Genomic DNA, 12,350 nt, shown 5'->3' with positions numbered 1-12,350 from the left:
ATGGTTCTGGTGAAAGGTTCAGTCTCATTTTAAAGKGGGACAAGGAAAATCAAAACACAAGCATGCATATGAGCAAGAAAAACACCTGGAGATGCAAAGTAGGGGTGAATTTTCAAGGACAATCAGTTGATGATTCAATACAGAAAGATCCCTCTTTGCAATTCATAATGCTATTGAAGAAGATGAATTTCATTTTTGTTAATGAAAGTAGCTCAATGTTTGTACGTGCATTAACTACTTCACCCATTTTCAAAAGTCACCATTGCACTATGGGAGCAGAGGGAGTACTTCATCTTCTAGAAATTGCTTCTGGGGCAACAAAACTAGGGACCGTAATGTAATGTGGTTGGTCAACTTTTCTCAATTTATATCCCATCACCTCCTAAAGCCTGATCTTTCRTTCTGTGCTGCTGGTGTTACAGCCCCACTGCAGTTTTCAGAAGTGGTCCTCTGCTATTCAGTGCAGTTGGCTTTTGAATGAAACATGAGGTTTTTAGCACCTCAGGAGGCTGAGCATGCTTTAGCAGCCCAGCCCCAGCCTCACACACAAGAACTGCCCTTTAATTCCACTTAAATAAATTCAGTGTTGTTGGTTTTGCCCTGCTCAAAAGGAGCTTAGTGGGAAAGTCAAAACAGATCTCAGCTGAAGGGAAAAAATAATAAAGCAAGCCCATAAATTAAGTCAAGCTAGTGTATCCTAGGAACAAGAAAGAGCTCATGCAGATGAGGCAAACCATGCCATGCATAGAAAGCAAATCCCCACTGCTGGTCCTCCYTAATGCCATTCCAAAGAAGCAAATCTCTATGCAAAGTGTTTGAGAGCATGCTGGAAATAGAGGGGCTCTGGAAAAATAGTTAATAAATAAATTCCACTATTTGGTAGCATTTTTTCCAAAGGARACAAAGTGCCTTTTGTGAAACATTCCCACAAGAAGCCTTGTGGAGTTTGTGCTGCATCCACAGCCTGCACTGGTATTAGACAAAAAGTGAGATCTTATTGTTTGCCTTTCCTTTTACTATTGAAAAATCCAAACAGATTTTAAAATGTCTGACTAATTAACTAGAACTGAGCTGYATTTTCCCCAGGGTATGAATCAACATTATTATAATTTTAGAAWATCTATTATCATTATTATGGCAAAAAGACTATGACAGAAAGTAAGAGAGGGTAAGGTGCTTAAATACAGTGAAGAGATTATCTCTAGACTCTAATAATGAGCTGCTGCTCTTTCATTGTATGAGGTCATATCAAGTCTGCAACGTTGTCTGCTAACTAGAATGCATTAGATAAGGCTGAGATTTTTAGGAGGAAGTGTGCACCTTCCAAAAATCCCTTTTGGCTCTGAATGGTTTAGAAATCTAAAACATCTTTTACAACGCACACTAAAACCCCCTTCATGTTGATTTCCTTTACTCTGAAACTCTGAGAAGTCAATATAGACCGATCACACTGCCTTATGCTTTGTGGGAGATGCTGCAGGATTGGASGGTTAAAGCCAAGTCCAGGCTGATTTGCAGATATTGCCAGGACAGGARGAGTTTCAGAAATGGTCCCAGGAARAAAAGAGATCAGTAGAAGTGTGTGATCCTTTTCCTTTTTTTGCTCAGKAAGRTTGGTAAGTGCAAGATGCCCATAAAGCCTCCCTTGCAGCCAAAATCACTGTCTCAGCAGGATCCATTAGTGGAGGATGCATCATCATCATTGTCTGGCCTTCCTCCTGGGAAAGAGAAATGGAAGGGAAAGGATGAGCTCTGTAAGCAAAACAAAGTAGAGAGTGGGAAAGAGCTGAGAGACCAATTAAGCCCTGCACACATGTAGGCTCCCTGCATGGCAACTGACCTACAAAGGATATTCAGAGTCGACAAAGGGCTGCACGTTGAACTGATAGAGTAACCGGATGCAAAAGCAATGCAGCATCAAGCTGTATGGAGGGGGGTAGATCACCTTCACATTAACTCTATTTTAAAGAGATGATCAATGCCACATAAATCAAAGCAGATATATTGGCATAAACACCCAGATTCAACTCCATTGTTTTGTATGCTTGATAATAAAGTTTGCGACACTTTAAATGCAAAATGAGAAGAAGTTTCCAGAAAATTTCTTTTATTGTATTTGCACTTATGCAGCTGCATGAAGCTGGAAGAAAACTTCCCCGGAAAAAACCAGTTTATCCACCACCCCACGAAAGGCAGAACTTATGTAGGCCATTGCCACTTTGCAAGTACTGGGGAATGAGTCTGTTTTGCTCTTTCTCCTCCCACCAACGTTCCTGACTTTTCTTGCTGGGAAGAAGGCAGGGAGTGACAGCTGGGAGGGGATAAAAGGGGCAAGCGCAGGCTTGAAAACTCACAATTCTATGTTTGGCTTGTTTGCAAGTGAGCACCGAAGCGTGTCCCTAGACAGACACATCATGGTGAGTGAAAGGAGCGCTTTTAAGCATAATAATCTTTTATAGTCTATCATTTGAGATGTAGTCTGAGTTCACATGAATGATTTTTCAACCTATTACACTGTCAATAGCATACTYTCCAATCTTCCCCTTATTAAGAAACACTTCCACTCCCGCTTCCTCCTCTCAAGCCAGGGATATTGGAAGGATGCACCCTCTGAGACTGTTTACTTCCATGGAGATCTTTAATAAAAATTCAATGAYTGGAAACTGTGAAGATAGAGCAGTTTGAGAAACAGGAAATTTAAAGAGACAAATATGCAAAACTTCTCAAGGTGCTGCCAAGGCAACAATTTCAGGAGGAAAACAATGCTGAGTAACATAATTTCCCCCAGTAGCTGCAAGTCATTCAGCAACCTTGAATTAAGCTCACACCTCTGCTGTCTCTGCACAGTTTCAYGGGAGAGGAATGAAATCCTTTATCAGCAGGACCAAAAAAGCCTCCAAAGAGGGTAAATATTAGAAAGGCACAATTAAAGTCAGGGAGCTGGCAGCTGCCCTGCAGTGATTAATGGGCTCACACATCTCCTTATGCCCTGGCTCAGCCATGCTGAGCTAATGTTCGAGAATTTCATAATCTCAGCAGCCCTTTTGCTTTCAAAGCAAAGGCACAGCCTGGCTGTCCAGTGATTTCTCCAAGAGACAATTAACATGAGTTTAGTTTCCTCTTTCACTTCCCTCTTTCTTGGAAACATCCTTAAAGCTGGGGCATTGCACAGGGACTATGGACTTGCTGTACACAGTAACACATTGTACASTGAAATAAAGAACAACTGGACCATCTCACTAAGGAGGAGATCAGACAGAGAAATCTSTTACCATAAACAAGCAGGAGTAGCAACACAAGTGGGTGACGGGCTGATAATAAAGAATACTGCACTACTGCTAGGAAAAAAWCAGCAGAAAAAAATAGTAGAAAAGTGGGCACACACAGAGACTGTGCATCAATAGGAATCTCCTGGCTTCAGCAGGCTGTGAACCCAGGGACCAGCCTGGCTCGTGTTTGACTGCACACACGTGCACAACTACATGCTTCTAACGCCTAACTAAGACATGCAGGGGAAAGAAAATGGAAACTAACAGAAYTTTTCTTAGTTCTGGATGGACAGAGTCCCAGAGAACAACTGAAGACTGGGCTGGTCCATACATTTTGTGCTACAAGTCTAGTTGCAATTTGTACCCTTGAAATCAATTTCTAATTTGTAAAGACAAATTCATTTGCTTCTTCAGATGCCTGACTTTGGGGTCATTGAAACATGCTGCTGTCGCAGCCCTGGAAGGCAATGCCTCATTAAGCCTTAAAACAGGCACCATCTACCACCCTGAAAGTCCTGCTAGTGAGAACTGGGTCAGATGTCCAGGATCTTTCAGTTCTTAGTCTTTCCTGAGGCAGTTACGAAGAGCTGAGTGCTGGTATGATGGTTATATGCCTAATAAAACACCAGGGACTTGGAAGGTAGAAGTCAAAAGTTCTGCAGAACTTTTGTTCATCTTATTGTTCATCTTTTAGTCTCTTCCAATCATGCAATCTATGGGTAAAACAAGTCAAGTCTCTGTGTGACGATGAAACCCTTCAAATAAGTTATCCTTAGAACACTGATTTTGTCAAGAAAGTGCTTTCAAACCTGTTAAAAATCATAAGGGGAGATGCTGAGGCACCCACCTATTCCACCCTTCTAGCTTCMACAATCTGTCCTGTCCATTGTATCTTAAGGGTGTCTGGGGACAAGACATGGAAACCAGACAGCCCTGTCTTTACAGTCTAGCTGGGCTTTTGGACAGATTTGTGAGCATCTTAGCAAACTCCCAGCRCAGCTCTAGAGAGATGGTAAGCACCCTCATTTCCACTTTGCAGCAAAAGGGACCAAAGTGGCAGGAGATCAGCTGACCTCCTAAAGCCAAAAACYGTATCAGTGGCACAGCTCAGGCTCTGCTGTCCCTGCAAGCAGTTCACTCCTTCTCAGCAAGCTGCAGAGCTCAGGAAAGATGAAGAGCCAAGAGATGTCTTAGTTCACTGTGGGCGATCATGTGGGTCTATACCATGGTACATTCTGGGTAAGGAACAGTCACACAATGCACAGAAAATACTGAWTGCACACCTGTGTGTATATTCTCCCCGCTATATTCAAACCCAGTCATATCTATTAATTGTGTGCACAGAAAKGTTGTTGCTGCTTTCCCACTTGCATTATAGTCACTACATTATAGCTGTAGAAAGTACATTCAACATTAAGTGAATTTGCGTTTAGGACACAGAGCTTCTTCCAAAAACCTCCCGCATTTTAATGACCATCTGGATATATGTTTTATAACAATGCTATTGTTTCAGTTGCCTTTCCCACTCCTTTATTATGCGGATTTTTATTGCTGGCCATATCTTTTAAAGGTGACAGCAGTGCTGCCCAGGTCCTTTGCATATACAATTGCTGCTGGCATTACTGCAGCAGTAACAAGTGCTGAGGCAGCACGTGAGGCTAAAGCTGGGTTAAGGATAATCACGATGGAGGTCTGTTCTCAGCAGTTGTGGTAAATTTTTCGTTGCTCCACCAGAGAATCTCAGCAAGTCATCTCCACTTTGCTGCACATGACAAGATTTCCCTGGCGAATTTATCTTCCCCAGCGTCTGTTTTGCATCCCACCCATCATCTGAGAGGCAAGGGGAAGTGGGGAGCAGGAAAACAAACACAAACACTCAACCCACCTTTTATGAGTTGTACAAGGGGGTGAGGGCAGAGGGTGAAGAGACTGTGCTGTGGGCAGCTTTCTTGGTGGACAGGGGYAGAAAGGGAAGGGACAATAGGGCAGTGCTGAGGGAGGGAATGCAACTAGGGAGACAAAAGGCCAGTTTGGTCATTTGTGMATGAAGCCTTTGTCTTACATCTTGGGAAGAGCATCTCAGAGGCCATCACTCCCAAGGCAGCTGGAGTGGAAATTCCCCCATTTGTTTAGTAGCAGGCCTTATTTTCATCAGCTCATGTGCAGTCTCAAATGAAGGGCGACCTCAAAGCAGAATCAAAATCTCCCATGCCAGCCACACACTTTCAAGGCTCATATGACAGTTTCACATGGAGACTATGCCTAATAAATCTATCAAAATGCTTTCTGCTAAATCTCATACAGGACTAATAATTTTTGTCAGATAAGCTGACCTTTCTTTCTGGTTCAGCTATACACTTACRAAGCAGCGCCAAACACAGTTGATTTTTGACCTTTTGGCTTTGTTCAAATACCATGATTTTTGGTACAGTATGACTACAGACTAAAAAAACAAAACAAAACCAAAACAAAAAAAAAAAACAAACCTCCAGCAAAACCAAGAGGTGAAATATTCAAAGAAGAGAATTTATTACATTGTTTATTTTTCAGAGACACCAAGCAGTACTAATGGCCTTGTAGGAAAAAGAGTAGTCTGAGGTTCAGTAATTCCCCRTTTATACTAAATAGTCTGACATTTTCAGTGTGACCGTGTTGGAGGCAGCAAAAACACAGACATCTGAAAGCAGTTGAGGAAGGTTCAAGTAGGTGCATTCACACTTTATGGAGCTCTCAAAGCTGCCCTACACCTTGCACGCAAATGGGAAAATGGCTGGAAAGATAATACATGAGCCACTTGTGTAGAGTTGGGAGAGGTATCTTCAAGGAAAAGCCAATAATGAAATCACACTCTTATGCCCCTGAGTCATTACTATTATCTGCCTTCCCACTTGCCAGGGGTTTCACACTTACTTGGGAAAATTCAGATTCTGTCATCTTCCCTGAACACAGTATCAGGCGTGATTTACCAAAGAGGCCAGCTGAATTTCTTCTGAATTCCTCCTTACTTTAGTGTCTAATCAGTATCAGAAAAAAAAAACCAAACCAAATCACACAAATAGCTATGTTTCTTCCCATTCTGTAGATGAAATGTAATCTTGGTTTCAGCATCACTCACACACCTTTGCATAAACATATAATGCATACATGAGCACACTCCCCRGAAATAAATGGTCACTTTACATAAAAGCAGAGAAAAGCTATTTTTTTTTCACTCAGGAGCCCACTGCAAGTATTTTTAAATAGGATAACTTTTTCAACAGTTGTGCTGAAGGGCCCTAATGGAGATCGGGGCCCTGCTGTGTTAAAGCATCATACACAACAATCTCTCAATCAGAGACCTGACTCATAGCAAACAGCCCAGAGAAGAAGACTGAAAGGACAATAAACAAAAGGGCCACTTCCATTTCACAGCATTTGTAGCCAAAAGCAGAGTTGCCTTTGGATAAAATTTCTAATTTCAGCTGTCTGTATCTCAGTCTCCAAGACTTTGATGTCAGTGGAGCAGGGGTGGCTAAGAGGGATATATGTTCCTTGGCTGCTACAGCTTATTTTTGGTTTGTGCAGTTTCTTTTCTATCTCTGTTGAAACAAAGGGCTGTGGACTAGAAATGTACTCCCTTTAGCAGTTGTTTTAGCATGAAGCTTTGGCAGGAGAAGGGCTAAAGCAGCAGCATTTCAGTCTCCATGGCTAAAACAGACTGCAATTGTTAACTGGAGTCTAGAGATGAGACTCTGTGTCCAAAGCCCCAGCCAGTGAACATGCTGCCTTACCTTCTTCTGTTGTTAGTTATTCAGCAGTGTAAATGATCATAGGCAACCTAACTTTTCATTTAGAAGGACACCCTCAAGAGGTGGACTGTCCTACACCAGATTTTTTTAACATTCACCTGCCTTCAGACATAAGGGCCTGCCCAACAAAAGCAGCAGAGATGGTGAGTGCCTACCAAACACACCTGCATTAGCCTAAACTAGCAACTTATTTCATTGCATTTTCCCTATTTTAACTCATAAAGAAATGACAGAAAATATACTTCATTGCAAAAACAACTGCATACAAAACACTGCAGTAAAAGAATAAGACAAAATAGGAAAAAGGTATTAAAGTCACTTGGAGTAGCAGTTACAGCATGGTAGCCTCTTATTAAAAAGGARGAATAAGGGACATGCTGCACACATACCTATTCTTTACATCAGTGTGTGTGTTCATGCAAGACCTTGAATTGTCTGATGAATGTCTTTGGTTTATAAATGTATCTCATTTCTTTTCTTCCCCGCTCTTCCACTCCAGGCCTCTAAAAACTATAGAACCAAAGACAATTGCCTCTCATGGCTTTATTTCATTATTGAGAATATAGATTAGAACCAGGAAGCCAAGGCGACCTTGGGATGATTTTAATTGCCTGCAGTTTCTTTTGGAAAAGAGGAGAATAGACATGCAAGGTCCTCGATGAAAGACAGATGGATAACTCAAGTCTGCCTCATTATAAGCTGCTTCAGCAGAAACAGGCATGTGGCAGCACTCATTTGAGCACACACACAGTCTTACCATCCCTTCATAAAGACAATTGTAGAGGCTCTCCACAGCTGGACAGCAAGTTTTTGGGATGAGACTATGATATGCATGCAGATGTCATGAAATTAATTAGAAGTGGACACTGAGAAAAGAGGGGAGCAAAAAAAAGCAAAGTCCCCAAATGATTCATTTCACAGGCTCAGCAACCATATTGCACTCCTGTAATAATGCACCTCCAGCTTGGCCAGGAGAATTTTTCCTGTGACACAAGGCTTTTACATTATGCTTTGTGCTGTGTCTGCTGTAACTKCTTTCTTTCTGTTATCTAGATTTGCACCTCACTGACAACCAGAAGGATGTCACAGACTCCTTTCATGTGAATCAAGGAAGAAGCCAGAGCTAACAGGGTGTCTTCCAGAGGGACACATTTTAATCTGACATCACTTTATGCAAACAATCTCTTGTTCCTTGTCCTAAAGTTTACAAAGATCTTTAAAGCCCCAATCCCCTGGGGTCTGGCTAACCCCTTGCATTGTTTGCCTTAGATTGGTTGCTTATTTGCAGATTGCTGCCTTTGTGGGTCTATTCCTTCTTTTGTGTGCTGCTGAGGAAGAGGAGCTGAAGAAGGACAAAGAGGAAGCCAAAATTGTTGTGACCTCAGGTCTGACAGGCTGGCACAAATGTCATTGAAGAGCTCTAACTATTCTCTACCAAAACTGTCACTGCTGCTAACACACAAAACATTTCCTTTGAGGGGAGTTTTAGGTAAAAAAAGCAAAGTATAGAGATCAATATATTTGAGACACCATGACTTCTGAAATTCATTTASATTCTCAACTGAATGGCTGGTGGTTCAGTAGATACTTGTTCAAGTATGCTMAGTGGTTCTTGTCTAAAAGAAGGGTACTGCTTCTCCTTTGGATACTGCTTCACCAAGCACATGRGGTCAATTGACTAACTCTTCTTTTGGATTGCCAAGGAAAAGAAATTACTTGTGTTTGATTTATAATTCAAAACATTTTATAAATTCATGAAAGAGCAAACAGTTTCAGAGAATAAGTAGTTATATAGTGTCATGTTTAAGTTTTGAAAGAAAGGAGAACACCAACTAAGATATTTGACAGCTCCAAAAAGGAACAGGAAAAGTAAGTTATATAGGGACACTAATGGATTTACAGGAGACATTTCACCCTTACAAAGTCTTTGCAATTCTTTAATGAGATTTCTGGTCTAATCCCAGTGGAATCAGCATTGAGAACATACCGAAGTGGTGCTTCATCATCAGCAAGCAGCAGAAATAGGAGGCACATGACAATAGACTGAGACAATATAATTTTGCTCAGAAAAAGGACAAAATTTTACTAAGAAATTTTATTCAAACTACTTACAAGAAAAAAGRAAGAAAACCACAGACATTCACAAGAAGCAATTTGTATGCTATTTGGCTGCTTTTGATGCAACTTGAACATAACAGAGAGTGCACTGAATCTACACTTCTTAAAACAGGACTAGGGCAGGAAAGGTGTGCCCTATAATTTGATTAGTACACAGCCAGAAAGCAGCAAGCTGGATGTTTATTTTTATTAACCCCTTGACTCAACTCAAACTTCTGTAGTTTCAGTACAYTCCTAGGATTGCTGGACCATTTGGAATCATGGACAGCAATTTTTATGATCCAGGACTTATGAACCCAGACCCTGGTCCACAGCAAAAGGCCATGAATGTGTCACTGCCTAAGAGCTGTCAACAGTGACACTGAAAGGACTGGACCCTACCCCAGCATGCAAAGTGATCAGCACAGCTTTGCACTYCTCAGTGCAGTGTGATCCAAACTATGGAAACATCTTCAGCCTCAGTGGACAATGCACAGTAGCATGGATCATTAATAATAATTCAAAATATAAAGTGTCTCCTAAGCATTACAAACCACTAMACTGAGGAAGGACCAGGAGAAATTGAGAGGAAGTGCTCCATTCTCCCACGGAACAGGCTTATGAAAAACCTCTAGACATCACAGGTCTGGGAACATTGACTTCCCAACAGTGCTACAGAGTATCGTTACGTGATGAAATATCCAAATTGTGACAGTAGGTGTGAAATGTCAACTGCTCTGCACACAGAAAGAAGCCTCAGGTGGGCTTGCTAAGGAGCTGATAAAAGTTTTTGGAAGAAACCTTACACAGAAACATGAAAGCCGGCTGGAACTGGATTTGCACTGCTGGTATTCATTGTTCAAGGGGACCAGAGGGGACTAAAGTAACCAAAAGCCCGCATTTCTGTTTTTAATACTGATTTTTTTTATTGTTTCTGCAAGCTAAATAGATGTTCCAGGTAAAGCTTTGAAGACAATATGGGTATTAGAGCCTTTTATTATATTAGAGCCAGTATTAAAACTGGCCAACATCTTTTCAAAATGTGCTGGTCAGACCTCTCACCTCTTTCCTACTTGTGTTCTGTGAACCACCACATGCATTGTAATGCAAACTATACAATACACCTATACTGCTTGTTCTTTCCATATTGTCATTRTGTCTCACAAGAAATGTGATTTCAGAGCCAGTGAAAGCCATTATTTCTCCTGTGCAACCAAAGCAGGAGTGTTTTTAGTCATTTGCATTGGAACCGCAGCAGGACAAGGACCACTGCTGCATTTAACAGTGTAAAGCATCCTTTGTGCCACTCACAAAAGCAGAATGATCTTGTAAGGGCCAGCTCCCTTTAAAACAGGCCACTTCCAGCACAAGCATGAAAGCCTTTAGTTTGTATCAGTGRTGTATGTAAAAATCCACAAGTAAAGAGGAGAGACCAGGATAGTCCACAGGGCCCCCAGCAGCACCGGTGCCCCACCCATTCCTGCAGTGGCTGTTTCTGTGTGTAGGAAGGACCACGGAGCATTTCTCCAGGCTATCCATGTCAGGCTGGTAACAATTCATTCTCGCTGCCTGACAGATGTGACCTGTGAGGAGCAGCCGCCGACAAGCAGTCAGTTCATTGCCTCATGAARGACTGACACATTCACTGCCATTCAAGCTCGATTTTTCATAAGAACAAGAATGTGCTGTTCCAAATGTTGCACTCAGCATCTTGGAATGATGCCTTTGATCAGGGGCACTGGGGCCAGCAGAAAAATGAATTATTACACAAGACACYGTCTTTGTCCATTTCCACAGTTTAAAGGAAATATGCAGACACTCMGCCAACTGACTGCTTAGTACTGTTGTTTCTGTAACATCCAGGGCCCTGCTAGATTTCTAGAACAGAACATGACCAAATTGTTCCTCTGAATCAAATGTCAGCCTACTTGATTCATCAAAATGGTGGCAGTGACTGTGTGAGATGATGCTGTGCCTGCAGTGGGTTTGAAGTCATGATTTATGGTAAACAAAGACATGTTACAGCAAGGTAGTACTTAAAAATGGCAACAGGAGCATGACTTGAGAACAATATTTATTTGAGTTGTTGATTTTTGTCKCAAAATTGTTTTTATTTGAAAGTCCTTTGCCTAGAAATGTGAATGCTAAATCATAAATATTTGGGTTTCTTCCCAGGAACAATCCTCTGACTTTCTTAAATCARAAAATTATTTAGGCTGCACTTGGCTCATGTTCAGATGTCTCTTTTTATAAAACTGAAGATCTACAATTATATTACAGCAATTATAAGTATATCCCTTTACAGATGAGGAGTTGAGAAATTTCATTATGCAATCTGATAACCAGACAGATGGGAAATTACAGAAAGAGGGAAAAGGAAGGCTAAAAAAAAAATCCACATAATTAAGACAGTGAGATGAACCCCTAGAGCACACCTAGCACTTGCTGAGACCACATCATGCACCCTGATGCACTGGCTCATCACATGTTCATTTCCCTAGAGAGAACTGAGTTGCGATTGATCATGAATTCATGTGCTCTCACAAGGTCTTAAATGATGCTCTCATTAGAAAGAACTGCTGTAAACCTGTAGTTCAATTGCTGCCAGGGAGATTCCCACCCGCTGGCACACTCCTCTCACCTGCTTCACCAAACATCTCCTCAGCCAAATCACCTTCTCTCCCCTCAAGCTCTCAAAGTGCCATACCAAGTGTGGCCAAACTGTACTCTTTATCACAAATGTGCAGTGTTTCCTATGTGTAAAACTGAGATCTGCAGGGACACAGGGCAACTCCATTCATTCTTCAGTCATCCTGGGATAAAATGAAGAACCAAGATGCAAAGACTCCCTCTGAACCATCCGAGTCCTGCTTCCTTAAATACATTCTGTCCAGATGAGGCTCCACCTTGAATTAGTGTTATTTTCACCTTTGTTTTTCATTTGGAAAAAAATTGTGCTGTTCCAAATTCTCTAAATGGAARTCTACTTCAGAACATCACTTTTCCTATAGTTAAAAACTTTCTTCTAATTGCTTGCTTGAATGTATTCCTCAATAATCTATGCCCTGCTGTTCTTGTGCCAAGACTGTCTGKTAGCTTAAATTATTCTTTCCAACACACAGGGCAAGCTCCTGTTGCCTCTTTACCATCATTTTACTATGTGACACAAATCTTCTTCTCCTTTTTTTTTTTTTTT

The sequence above is a fragment of the Malurus melanocephalus genome, unplaced genomic scaffold, assembly GCF_030028575.1.
Source record: "Malurus melanocephalus ecotype Western Australia unplaced genomic scaffold, MMel_1.1 scaffold_211, whole genome shotgun sequence".
NCBI lineage: Eukaryota > Metazoa > Chordata > Aves > Passeriformes > Maluridae > Malurus > Malurus melanocephalus.
The sequence above is the reverse complement of the archived record's forward strand: the minus strand, read 5'-3'. Positions refer to the sequence as shown.